This window comes from Habropoda laboriosa, unplaced genomic scaffold (assembly GCF_001263275.1).
Source record: "Habropoda laboriosa isolate 0110345459 unplaced genomic scaffold, ASM126327v1 scaffold146, whole genome shotgun sequence".
In the NCBI taxonomy this organism is placed as follows: Eukaryota; Metazoa; Arthropoda; class Insecta; order Hymenoptera; family Apidae; genus Habropoda; species Habropoda laboriosa.
The window spans coordinates 76,943-89,967 of NW_017100267.1; the positions used below are offsets into that span (position 1 = coordinate 76,943).

Consider the following 13,025-nt stretch of genomic DNA (forward strand, 5'->3'; position numbering starts at 1 on the left):
TATCGATGCCGCCAATTTGAACAAAATTTCGGGAGATGGAGAGAAAAATTCGTTCAATGTTTTCCATCTCTGCACAATAAGTTGAGCGCCATTCTCCGAACTCCTATAGTGTTGTAAGTTGTTCAAATTTCGCCGAAATATATTAGGAATACAAATTCAAGTGTGTTAAAGAGCCGAAACATTCGAAAAGTGGAAAAATGTGAAAAATGGTTTAATCTCCGAAATAGAATATTCCCGTACGTGCTTTGAAGTATTTCTACTGGTTACTTTTCATTTCACGATTATTATCAGCGCAGAGGAATTGGAGTAAAGTTATTCGGTGATCCACGACTGTCGAATAAGTAAATTACATAAAACTTGGATTTATTTCAACTAATCTCTTAAATAATAAAATATAAAATGAACAGTGCGACATATTTACTTGGATTATGGTAAATTCACACGTAAACAGTTATACCGTACGTAGATTTTTATATAACTAAAGCTTTGTATGTTGTTAAATGTGAAATTGAATTATGTAAAGATTTTCCTGAGAAAAAGTCTCACGAATAAGAAGTGTTAAAACGGAAATGTTTCACAAAATGTTCCAGGTAGGTACGCAGGTGGACACCGTCGTTCAAAGGTTCCATTCAATTTATACTAAAAAAGTAATAAAGTGAAACGAGGTAATCCTTCAATTAACAAATATTTGTCTAATATCAACAATGTGAAAGAAGTTAGGAAATCGAGGTTTCTGGTTTTTGTTGGAACAATTTGTCAATGAAATTTTATAACTAAATCACATAATCTCTTTATATTTAAGAAATTGAACTGTTATAGGGTAATTCCGGGAGAGACGGACCAGGCAAGTGTTTCCTACATTATCCGCCATACAGTGGCGGACATTTACTTACGTGCAAGTCAAATATTAATTTCTGCAGAAGCATGCAAAAATATCTAAAAAATATTTTCAGAGTCTTTCAACCCTTCTATTATGAAGCGTCAGTAAGGTTTCCTTCATTCCACAAATTCAAGGCGATTTGTGCTTACTTTGTCGTAAGCTACCATTGAAGGTTCAAAGACTCTGAAAGTATTTTTTAGATATTTTTGCATGCATCACAGAAAGCTGTGTGCCATTTGAAAATTGATATTTGACATGTACGTAAGTAAATGTCCGCCGCTGTACGTGGAACGCGTCTTACGTGGCTCTCAGTGTTCCTCAAGTAGGAAATACTTGCCTGGTCCGTTTCTCCCGCCCGTCCATCTCTCCCGAAATTGCCCTATTAAATATAAAAGTAATTGTGACCGAACCACAAGAATTCCTTTCGAAATATTAAATTTAAAATGATTCGTTAAATAGTTACGTTCCGTGATATGCTATGGAAAGAACATTTCCTGCTTACTAATTTCCTTCCTCCGAGAAGATTAATAAATTTGTCGTTATACGCTTCCTGTCTCGAAGATGACAGCTTGCCAAATACTAGAAATTTCAGGATTAATTATATTTTCAACGACACATACTCGAATAGAAATTTTTGGCATGCTTCCCAGTAAAGTGCTAGCTTTTTCACTAATTGATTTATGACGAATCTGCATCGATAGATTTAAATCACGCAGCATGAAACTGTTTTGGTTCGATAAATTTACGTTGATTCAATTCATTGTCGTAATTATGTATTAAAAAGGAACACAACATTGTCCACGTTGAGCACAGCAACCTAAGTTGCGATGAGAAAACCTATTTGATCCGATATAGGTCTAACGTTAAGTTTAAAGACAAAGTTTGCTTGCTGAAATTGTGCTCTTTCACGACAAATTCACGACAATAAATTGAATAATTTAATTAGAATAAAAAGGAGACGCGTGAAATACAATATGCTATACTGAAGGGAAAAATTCGACAAGGTTTGACACTATTAAATCACCAGCTTTCATGCACCCACCAGATTAAAATCTTGGAAGTGCTTTAAATGTATATTGGATAAAATTGAGGAGAGAAGGGAATTTAATCGATTACGATATCATCTCTTTTTCTATTTATCCTCGCATCATTTCGTTACACATAACAGAGTATGTTTATACGATAAAAAGTATAAAATGTTACAAAGTATTAGAATTCTAGCAGAAGCAAAAGAGTGCCTAGCAGCGACGACTATTAATTCATGTATTCAGCACCGGGGGTCTGTTTGAAACTTTTGTTATAAAACAATTATGTACTTACATTCGCAACATACATTTCAACCGAATGTTATTAATAGCTAAGGCGATTCTTTGCAAAAGTATTTTATCATACATCGCTACTTGCTATTTTTACTTGCTATAAGGTACGTGTAATAAAACGCGGGATATTTCAAGATCACTCTCTCATGTGTTAAATATATCACTCATCAAACGAAAATCGCGAAAGTGTGTCAGTTACCGAAGAATTATGATTCATGATTTTTCCTCCTCGATCACCGTCCAAATCTCCTTCTTAACTTGAAAAGAACTTCGTAAACGAGATGGAAAAAAAAAGGAGGAAAAGGAGTAGAAAGACTACGCGTATATTCACGGTTGTTTACAATTTCATCTTAACCTTCGCGTATTTTTGAAGTTTGCCCAGCGAGATGGAAAAAGTCGTGGCGCGTGCGTACGCGCGGTGGCCGAGGGAAAAATAGATTTTCGAAGAAAGGCTGATTTATTATCTGAAAATTTACAGGAAAGCAACGAATCTGCAAAAATTCCCTTCTTCCTCATTATATAGGATTGTACAATCGGGAAGGGAGTGATTCTAAATGAAAAAATTATCCGAAAATGTAGAATAAAGTGTGTTTACGAAAGGCTTAGTTTTTGAGAAAAATGTATTCAATGAATCGCTATAATCTGTTGCTTTCGTTCATACTCTTATGACGATAAACAGCGGTAATGTCACATTTCGCAAAGAAATAGTCTACGCAGAAGATAGTGCAAATCTTCTGCAGCTAAAAGAAAGAACGAGAGCGTCGAAACACCGTATCGTCAGTTCACGATTCTCTAATTCGAAGAGCAAGGATTCGTATACATTAACAACGACGTCGCTTTTAACAATTCGTTCAGTGATGTATGTGGAATTGGTTTAACCCTTTCGTTACGGCAGTCCGCTCCGCTGGAGTGACGCCACTGAACGAGGCATCGCGCCGCCGGAGTAACGTCACTGAACGCGTGATTCTTGTCCCGATTGCTTCCGAACCAGTGCATGTTTTATTTTTGGAGTAAAACAAATGAAGAACGAACCAAAGAATGACAAGTGCCATCGATGTGCAAGGTGCATACAAACAAAAGAAACAAGAATATCGCGGGGCCGGTGATCAAGCGGTACCACGCTGACGCCGGCTATAGCCGGCGCTCGTACACACAGGTCATCGAGTGGATGCCGTCTATATCCGGCGCTCGTAACGAAAGGGTTAATCGACGGTTTCTAGTGCGTTGGGAGACGGGGCCGGTGATCAAGCGGTACCACGCTGACGCCGGCGCTCGTACACACAGGTCATCGCGTGGATGCCGGCTATAGCCGGCGCTCGTACACACAGGTCATCGAGTGGATGCCGTCTATATCCGGCGCTCGTAACGAAAGGGTTAATAATGTGTTGTGAGTGATGGCGTGAACGTAGTGTGTTTGTCGAATCGTCTCGAGATTTGGAAAACGAGCGGATTATACAGGGAAACAGGGAGTAAAACAGTAGAACCGCGTTGTTATTGATATTAAAGAGTGCGTGAGAATTTATTGCGAGATATAATAAGAGACCGTTGATCAGATTATCATTATTCCTTTTTTACGTGTGTTTTTATAGTTATTATGAAATTATTGTTATAAAATATATTGCTATTGTACTTATTATCACGTTGTTATACAACCACAATGTACATTTAAATTATGGTAATCGTTGATAAATGTATTATCCGTACTTATCGTAACACTGGCATCGCTTATTAGTAGGGATGGGATCAAGTTCAATATGTTCTTACGAATCCCGGTTAATTTCAATAACCAAGTTTCATTTCTTGGGTTTCGATTACTACTCATAAGGAATAAAGTTTCAACGAGTACACTTGCAATGTAATCATTTTATACAATTTGCTTTCGAACCCTAGAATGAGTATCTGCAGGTATCGAGAACGTACTTGCAGGTAGTTCGATGTTAGAAAGAATCGAATCTTGGAAATAGGAATTCTATAGCAGGTTTAAATAACGCACTCCGTATAATGGTTATAATGCTTATAATTTTTGGTTAGGTACTCATACAAGTTTCGAATCTATTCGATCAGTGTTCGAGTCTACTTGCACGTACATTTTTTATCTCTTCAAGTACTCGTAAAAGATTCGAATCTATCTCGTTTAGGTTCGAGTATTCTTGGAAGTACTGTTTTTATTTTCCGAAATACTTGTAGAGGGTTCGGATCCAATTAGTCAAAGTTCGAATCTACTTACGAGGTACACCATCCCGTCGCTACTTATTAGTACAGTCATAAGGCCGGGAGATAGTTAAATGCACGCGCACTCGATACGTATTTAAATTCAATTTTCTCAAAAATTAAGCTTCTTATGAAAAACTGTTATCCTATATTTTCGGTTTATTTTTGCATGTAGAATCACCCACCAGTTACGGAACACACTGTAAATTCGCCTGAAGCTAAATACTTGGCCATGATCCCGGAACTCGTAAAGCTTGACAACTGTCCAAACTCGAGTTTCATTCATGGTTCCAACAAGAATGCTGGGACTACGTTGTTAGGAAGTTGCCATGAGAATGTCGTCCGTGTGAATGAAATGATATATTGCAAATCTTAGATTCACAGAGGATCACTGAACTTTAAGACTGGTAGAATGTTAAAAGCGTTAAAATGGCTTGCAGATTTTACGTTCAGCATAGAAGAAGTAGACCAGGGGTCGGGAACCTTTCCTAGCCGAAGAGCCATTTCAACAAAATAACGTACAAAAAATAAAATTTAGACAGCCGGAATTTCAATTTAAGTTTAAATTTCGAATTTAACCCCTTAACATATGATTTCTTTTCTGACTATGCATCTAAGCGTCCGCCATTTTCTCTTTTAGTACTGTATCAGGTAACAAAAACTAATCTGTTACAAATTGATTACATTTAGTAATCCTCAGTCTTACAAATTAAAATGAAAGTTAGGATTACAATGAATTTTTCTTACTAATTTTTCTCACATCTTGACCAAAATCTTTGCCACGAGTCTGACACGTTGTTATAGGTTAAGGGGTTAAGAATCGCAAGTTTCAGAATCGCGTTGAAACATTTACTTTACCGACGCATGTGGTGGCAACAGCAAAGAGCCCTGAAGTAGACCATTGAAAGTAAAGTTCATCTATTTCAGATCAATGATTTTAGTTCAATATTTTCAGGATTTTGTACAGTAAAAGACGTGTATTGCGATACTCGATTTTAGAGTATGCACCAAGGGAGTACAACAATTTTGTCACTAAAGGAAATATTTAGTGTACTTTTGTTTAAATGGAACAGGTTAACTACAGTTTGGTAATGAAATAAGCGTGGCTTACTAACTGCTTTGTGATTTAAAATACTATTTTTCTTTTTTACTGTAATTTGCAATGTAAAAGAAGGTTCAGCTTCGCATTCCAAAGATTTGTACACTCTGTTCAATTTAAGAATAACCTCGTTTCGCGCATGGGACGTGCCTAAAGCAGGGCTAGAACCACTAGAACGTCCAAACCCACACTTAACCGCCTACGTTTTCCTCCGTACGCTCTCTGTCTATGCGCAGAACAGACGAGAATCGGTCCGAGAGCGAGGTTATTCTTAAATTGAACGGAGTATAATTTTCATTACTTATTAGGAAATGACTTATTAGGAAAAGCCGTCTGCTTAATTTAATAGAAAATATTCATTTCGTAGTATTTAAAAAGTTTTTAACAATGCGACAAACATATTGAAGATATGGTATCAATTTCAACAATACTAAGGATGAAGTTTAAAATTCCTGATTTAACGATATTTACCGAATTGCTTTTCAAGGTAGAACATTTTGAAAAGTGTTCATTGGTTTCATATTAAAAAGTAAAACATTCGAAATTATTGTGGTAATTCGTATTAGAAAAAAAAGGAGAAGAAATTGGAAAAGAATGCCTTCATTTCAAGACATTGGACGAACGAATTGTGTTATCTAAATTGCAAATAATTTACGATATACCATAGATGTTGAATCGAAATACGCTTTACTAAATGCCGTTCTTGAAAGGTTTTCGCTCGGAGCATATCCGCTCGTTACTTTTTGAATTGACGTTCGAACGTGTAATGCGTTTCGGTGCAACGCCAAAAGAAATAAATATTCGAAACATTATTTGTTGCCAGATTTCAACCTACTACGTATAATGTATGACAAACTGCCCTTGTCGATGACCGTGAACATGAACGTCAATATGCATCAACGCGGAAAGTCGAGAAGTTTCATTTATTGTTTTTTTTTTTTTTTTTAATAATACCGTTTCGGAGTAATTTTCTTTCAAGATTGTTCGACGCTGCCACACGTTTCTATTTTGCATAAAATGTTACTACTTTCAACTGTTTTACATAAGAAGTACTATTTTCTCACTGTAAGTATACATGGTGGTACAAACGAGAGGATGATTGCTTACGCAAAAATAAATCAATAGAGAAAAATAAAGTTTGCCCGTCTGAGGCTTAGTCCTTGAGAAAACCAATTTTGAAAATTCGTTGTAAAAACGTATGACTGCAATTAAGAACACTACAATTGACTATTCTTATCCACACTAATGTTTACAGGCATTGATAACGGTATGATTTACGTACTAGAGCAGGTGCTTGCGTACTTTTCATTAAGTACATTATCCTGCGTTTCTCGTATAGAATGTATTTTTGTTTTCCTAATTTTTTCTGTTAGATGGGTCTAGAGTTTAATGTCACTATCGATACGAATAAAAGTAATCAATACTACAATAATGTAATATTAGTTGTACGAGTAGGGTGTAAAGAATTTTCTTTCATAACTAATTTTTTCGAAAATTAACGCCTAATTCTAAACAAATCAATTTTATTCTGCATTTTTAATTTACTTTCGTAAAAAGGAATCACCTCTTTCCTGCTTGTGTCGCTATTTCGATCGTACACTGTATATACTACTTTGTTAATTTCACTTGTGTGTAACTTATTACTACATTAATTTGTCTACACTTTATAGTTGTAGTATTCAGTAGTCCTCTGATTACTTACATATTTTCTTATTACCAAAATAGCTTTAGCGGGTGATTGCTAATAAAAAAGAAAATACCAAAGACGTCTATCTTTTTCAGTTCCGAATTCTACAGTTCTCATTGAAAGTTAACGCATATGAATACGCTGCACGCTACATACAAATAAAAAACGAATAAAGCAACGAGGAAAATTGCATTTTAGTAATTTAAATCATGTAAATTAGACAAAGTACGTAATATTGTATTATTATTTGCCGGTAAACGTTAATAGAATTTTAATTGTAGGCTCAGTGAAGTGTACAAAGAAAGGGAGGAAAATAGGGTGTTTGCTTTTAAGTAATTCCCTTTCGTACATTCTTGCTGCCCATTCAAGCTTAAAAATATCATAACAGCATTGACTTTGGTGAAATTAACGTCCATAAAAGCAACGTGATTTTACGAGGTAATGTCAATCGAAGAAATTGTTATTCTTATCTTTCCTTTTCCAACAGATTTTCATGATCTTCCTCGTAACATCAGCATTGCATAATGTGTGCCCACTTTATCATAAACTTGAAATTAGAAGCGCCTTATCTCGAAAGACGCGTGATAATAAATCACAATAATATTGGAATCTTACATGTGTCCTGATTAGATTGATTTAGCGATAGCCTATTTGACAGCACATTTGTTTTTAACACGTCTGTGGTATTATTAATGTGCTATCGTAAATTTTTTCTCATTGACACAATTCTTACACTGCACGTATCCGTACGTACACCGGATCTGTCCACGCGAGAGCTCACGAGCAGCTCAGTTTCCCCCACTCTGTTTACCCGTTGTTATGGAAACCATAACGCCAACTCTCGGCTGCGCGAAGAACTAATGACACGTGGCAAGTGCAAACAGTATGGTCTCCTCTGCTTCGTTAGTAGCGAGTAATCTTTACCTCCTTCCAAGAGGTAAGGGAATACAAGACGTAATGGGCCCCTCTCGTCGACAGGCATTGTTTATATTATACTTTTTAATTATGACAGATTGAAGAATTACCACTAAGTTAGGATTCCGGTTAATTGGGACACATTGGGACCGGACTAATTCGTCTCAAAAAAGCGAATTTCAACAGGCAACATCTGAACACGTAAAAAATGAAGCTAGAAACGATTTATTGAAAAACGTGTGTGATATTCGGTCTTGAATACAAATGTGCGTTTAAGCATGCAAACAAAGCTGACAATAAGTAATAAAATAACATTAACGAGTAATCAAAAATAAGTATTTATATTCCGTTCTTCGGTATATTGGCGGTCACGCTTAACCTCGAAAAGGGCTCGAAATTAATGCAAATTTCGTTCATTTTTACGTCACTGTCTGGAAATACGTTAAGTACTACAAAATCTAGATGCAAATTATAGGAATACTACGGAAAGTTAATAAGCAAAAGAAAATGTAAACGAACGTTGATATTCCATATTTCAGTTAATGAACTTGTTGCAGTGTAGGAATGTAAAGATTGTTGCAATTGTAATTGGTGGTTAAATATGAGTAGCGTCGATCTAATAAGAAAATAATACTACAAATGTTGTGCAAACTCTACTTATTGTTGGAATCTCGTCAAATTAGTTTGTCTTGTAAACTCTCTGTGATCAGTAGCTCTGTTAAGATGGACTGTAACCCTCAAAGAATAAAAATAGCGTGCTCGAAAGCAACCGTTACGAAAATTGTTCTTTAATTACAAATATTTCTTTTTTTTCTCTGGAGTTAACGATGTGTAATTTCACAAAAGAATAGCGATATACAAGCACAGTTTAATGATAGACGACGAAGCAGCTGCGATTCCATTTCTCCAGATTTGGAAATATAATTATGAATTTAACTGAATTATTACTATTGGAACATTGAAACAAAATTTTCTCGAAAATATTTATAACTATACATGAAATTATTTGGAAATTGTCGTAAGAAATTATGAAGTAACATATAAGGTTAAAGTTGCGCAATTATTTTGAACGTTCACATCTCCGACATACACTACTGGCCAAAAGTTTGGCATCACCGAGCATTGCAATTTACAGAAAAATTTCCGGAAGAAAGTCAGCGACTTTGAGGATTTTTTATCGTTCGAATCAATCGATATAGGATAAATTGGTAAACGTAGAATTGAGATAAACTTCAGATCTGTAAAAAGTTGGCAGCAGATTTAATATCGATGGAAAGTGGGAGGTGATTCGAAACTTTTGGCCTGTAGTGTGTGTATAATAATTGCATACCTATAAAGAAATTTCTATGGATAAATATCCAGAATTTTACCACAGTATAATTATCTTTGCAAATAAGTTTCAGTAATGCTTAAAATCTGGAATTTGCCTGGTTCTAGTAATGGGAGTATAAAAAAACTTGCGACAAGAATCTGTAATAATTATTTAAGTACATTGTTCCTCTTTTACTAATGCAAATGCTAGTATTTCTTGTTTTCTAAGTATCAAGCATCGAGTGAAGTAAAACTGAAGAAGCCAGAACGAGTATCGATCGGAATGGTGGCTGATTCCAGCAGATAGAACTGATACAGCTGTAACGCAGAGAGTTAGTCAGAGTGCGTTTGATGTTCATGCCGAAGTATTAAAAATTCACCAACTTTTGTCGAAATAACATCAACGAATCGAGCATTGCGCAAAAATTAAATTAAACAGTTGCGCTGTAAGGCTTTTTCTTCAATTATCTCACTAAGCTTGCTGAAATTATTTGAGGTGTCTTCCAGATTTCGACGGAAGTTCTGTATGTAGCGACAGACATACAACAATTTATGTTAAAAATTTCTTGATTACGTTACATTCTTCCGGGCTACACAAGTAGTACATGGCCTTGTATGTATTGTATACTTGTATACAGTTAGGGATCGAGTGTTGGTTAAGTGCGCACGCCTGCAGTTCAACTTCAAAGTCGTGTTTTCGTATAGGAAACGTGATACGATAAGAAATAAAGTTGTAACTTGTATTCTTCTTTTTTGGAAAATCGTTCTATTTTTGCTTCTGTTGTCATTTTCGCTTTACTTCGTTTCATCACAGTCAGACGTGCTAACGAACAAGGAATCTGATAAAACTAAATCCTCCCTAGATTTAAATGAACGACCTTTTTATGATTTAACCATAAAAGAAGATAATTGTATCGTAATAAAACAGCATTATTTGCAGCCATATAGTAACTTATATGACAATTATCTACGGCTAAGTTAACTCCAACGCGACTCTTTGTAAACTGACGAATTATTATAATCAAACGCTTTTGTGTAGAGTGTATTTTTCACGGAATTTCTAGGTTGAAATGAGCAATTTTTATTTTTGGAACGATTTCACCGTGTTACGTTACACGATTATTGAAAACCAGACGGAGAATTTAAGCGACAGAAATTACAGTAATGTGTTGCTTTATCTTATTGAAAATTGGCGGTTCGTTGTAGAAGTAATTGAAAATCAAATTTGTGTAAGTGTTTGTTACAGGTAAATTGTGAAAATAGTATTAAACACTGTTAGAGTAATTAAAGTAAAATGTTAAAGCGGTAAAAATCGTAAAATTATTTATTTATTGACAACGCGAGAAGACACACGATAGAAATTCTTTTACATATGATTTCAGATTTTCTATTGAGATTAAGTTCGTGTTGCGTGAAATTCAACGTAATATCGTTACATTTCAAATTAAACATTCGGTGCACGTCTCTCTTTTTATCTCACCGGTGAACAACTTTAACCCTTTGCATTCGGAGGTCATTTTGTAACAGAAAAGTTTGCAAATCGAAGGTTTGAAATTTTTTAAAATCAACGCAGAAATAAACTGTACTGTTTTACTTAAATATTCAACGTATTCTCTATTTCACTATAATGAACAAATTTATAGAGGCCCCATAGATCTGCTCTCTGACTTGATTAATTTATTCACCAAGTGACGATTGTTTAATGTCGCTGCTCAGTCACCACTCGATTACAAAGGGTTAATACTTGATCAAATATTCCTCACGTAAGAATTATAATTGAGAAATTATTCAAACTTACTTTTACTCGCGTCAGTTTTTTAATAAAACTGATTTATGTTACTTTGTCCGATTTGAAGAAGCGTATACCTATGCACTATAATATTATCGACGTACAGATGTACGGTATCATGTAGCGAAGATAACAGCGAGTAATTGAAAAAGCATTTCTTGTTGAATATACTTAATAGCGTAACTCGTGATAAAAAGGTTGCCGCTATTCTTATCAAATAGCGAAATGAATTCTCAGTTGTTGGCGAATAGTGCGTTGAAACAAGAAATACGATAAAAGACAGGGAGCTAGTTGAAAATTGCAAAGCACAGACTTGCAAATCATACGCAAATGTTAAAGCTGCGTCGATTTAAGGAAGTGCTTTTCCAAATTTCTCTAGAATTTGTGACGCTAGAATTTCATAGACAAGTAACGTAGAAACAACGCACAAAACATGTACACACGAAGCGGTAACTATTTTACACTCACAATCGGTTAAACAAAGTGACAGATAATTAAACACTATTCATCAAGCATCTTTCGGTACGTTTCAAATTAGGATCTTTTAAATAAACACCAGAATTGCGAAACTTGCGGCACGTTTTAGAGAAGAGAAGAAGACAATAGTCGAGAACACGTTTTGTACAACCGAAACGCACAGAAATAAGGAAAATTACGTTTACATTCAACGTCCACTATTTTTCACTCTTCGACTCAGGCGATAACCTGAACAACTTAGTCTACGCCGATGTAGCGAATTATCAAATGCTGTAATGCACAGTGTTTGCAAAGCAGTACACGAAAATGAGATAAATTTTTGTCAATTTTCACCGTACAAAGTCTTTAAAATTGCGGTGTTGAAGTCTCGATATCTTAGCAGTTTTATTAACAAGTCCTACCGAGGTCATGCAAAATCACAGCTTACGAAATCGTCTCACAAGCTCTTTGTACGGGCGAAACCAGAAGAAAGGAGTCAGGAAAGGGATGTCCTTTGGAAGTTTCACAAGCGCGCCGGTTGAAAACGGGATCACACACTCACGGGATGCCGAGAGGCTGACGGTCGACGAAAATGTTTGAAACGCGATCCACCCGTGATTCACGGATCGCACGCGATCCACGAGCCGGCTAGAATGATCAACGGAGATCTAACGCGAGCCACTAAACACCGTGCAACACTTGAATCCCCCGAGCCGAGCAACATTAAGGAAAGAAGCATGCGTCGAGCTTCCCTTTCTCCGTAAAACTCTTTCAAACACACGTGCGCACACCCACTTAAATAGACGTGCGGTGGTATAGGTGAACGCGCACGCATTGGTCACCGTCATCGCGGTTACACGCGTCATCCACATCCGCGCGCATCTTCCCTCTTCTGCGAGCAAACGCGAGAAAGAACACCGAAGCGAGTGAATTCTTTTGCTACGAGTCGAACCCGAGATAAAAGGGACGAGACTTTAAACGATATGGACAATCGGTTGCGCAGCTGAAACGGATAGGTGAAGTTGAACTTGACGCGAAAATTTTCTCGCTTGATCTTGAGACGCGTTGGAAATCTGAGAGCGAGAGACAATGGTGTGCTGTGTGAAAAAGAGTTGTGGATTGAACAGTCTTCGTTGTTGATATATCAATAGAACGTTGTAAATATCTGGTAATTAAATATAATTAAAGTGCAATTACGCGAGCAAAGGTAATATCTGTTTCTATGCGCAATTCCATAAACGTCCAAGTGTACGATTTTGTACGGATACGTGCAAATAATCATTTTATTACATGAAAATCTGGGTGCCGATTTTATCAGGACATTTCGCGCATGGAAAAACGATACCAGGGGAAACGAA

At 36.1% G+C, this 13,025-nt stretch overlaps 1 protein-coding gene across 4 annotated transcripts in view; it reads right to left on the reverse strand.

The window, feature by feature from the left end:
- Window positions 1–12,420, reverse strand: part of LOC108573378 (bumetanide-sensitive sodium-(potassium)-chloride cotransporter) — a 43,148-nt gene extending 30,728 nt beyond the window's left edge. For 3 of the 4 annotated variants that reach the window (XR_001891402.1, XM_017935818.1, XM_017935816.1), the window contains exon 1: window positions 12,090–12,420. The gene's annotated coding sequence lies outside the window, so the exon portion shown is untranslated. Of the gene's footprint in view, window positions 1–12,026; window positions 12,054–12,089 lie in introns of those variants that run through there. The other variant, XM_017935817.1, reaches the window with a different exon arrangement.
- Between the last annotated feature and the right edge of the window lie 605 nt (window positions 12,421–13,025).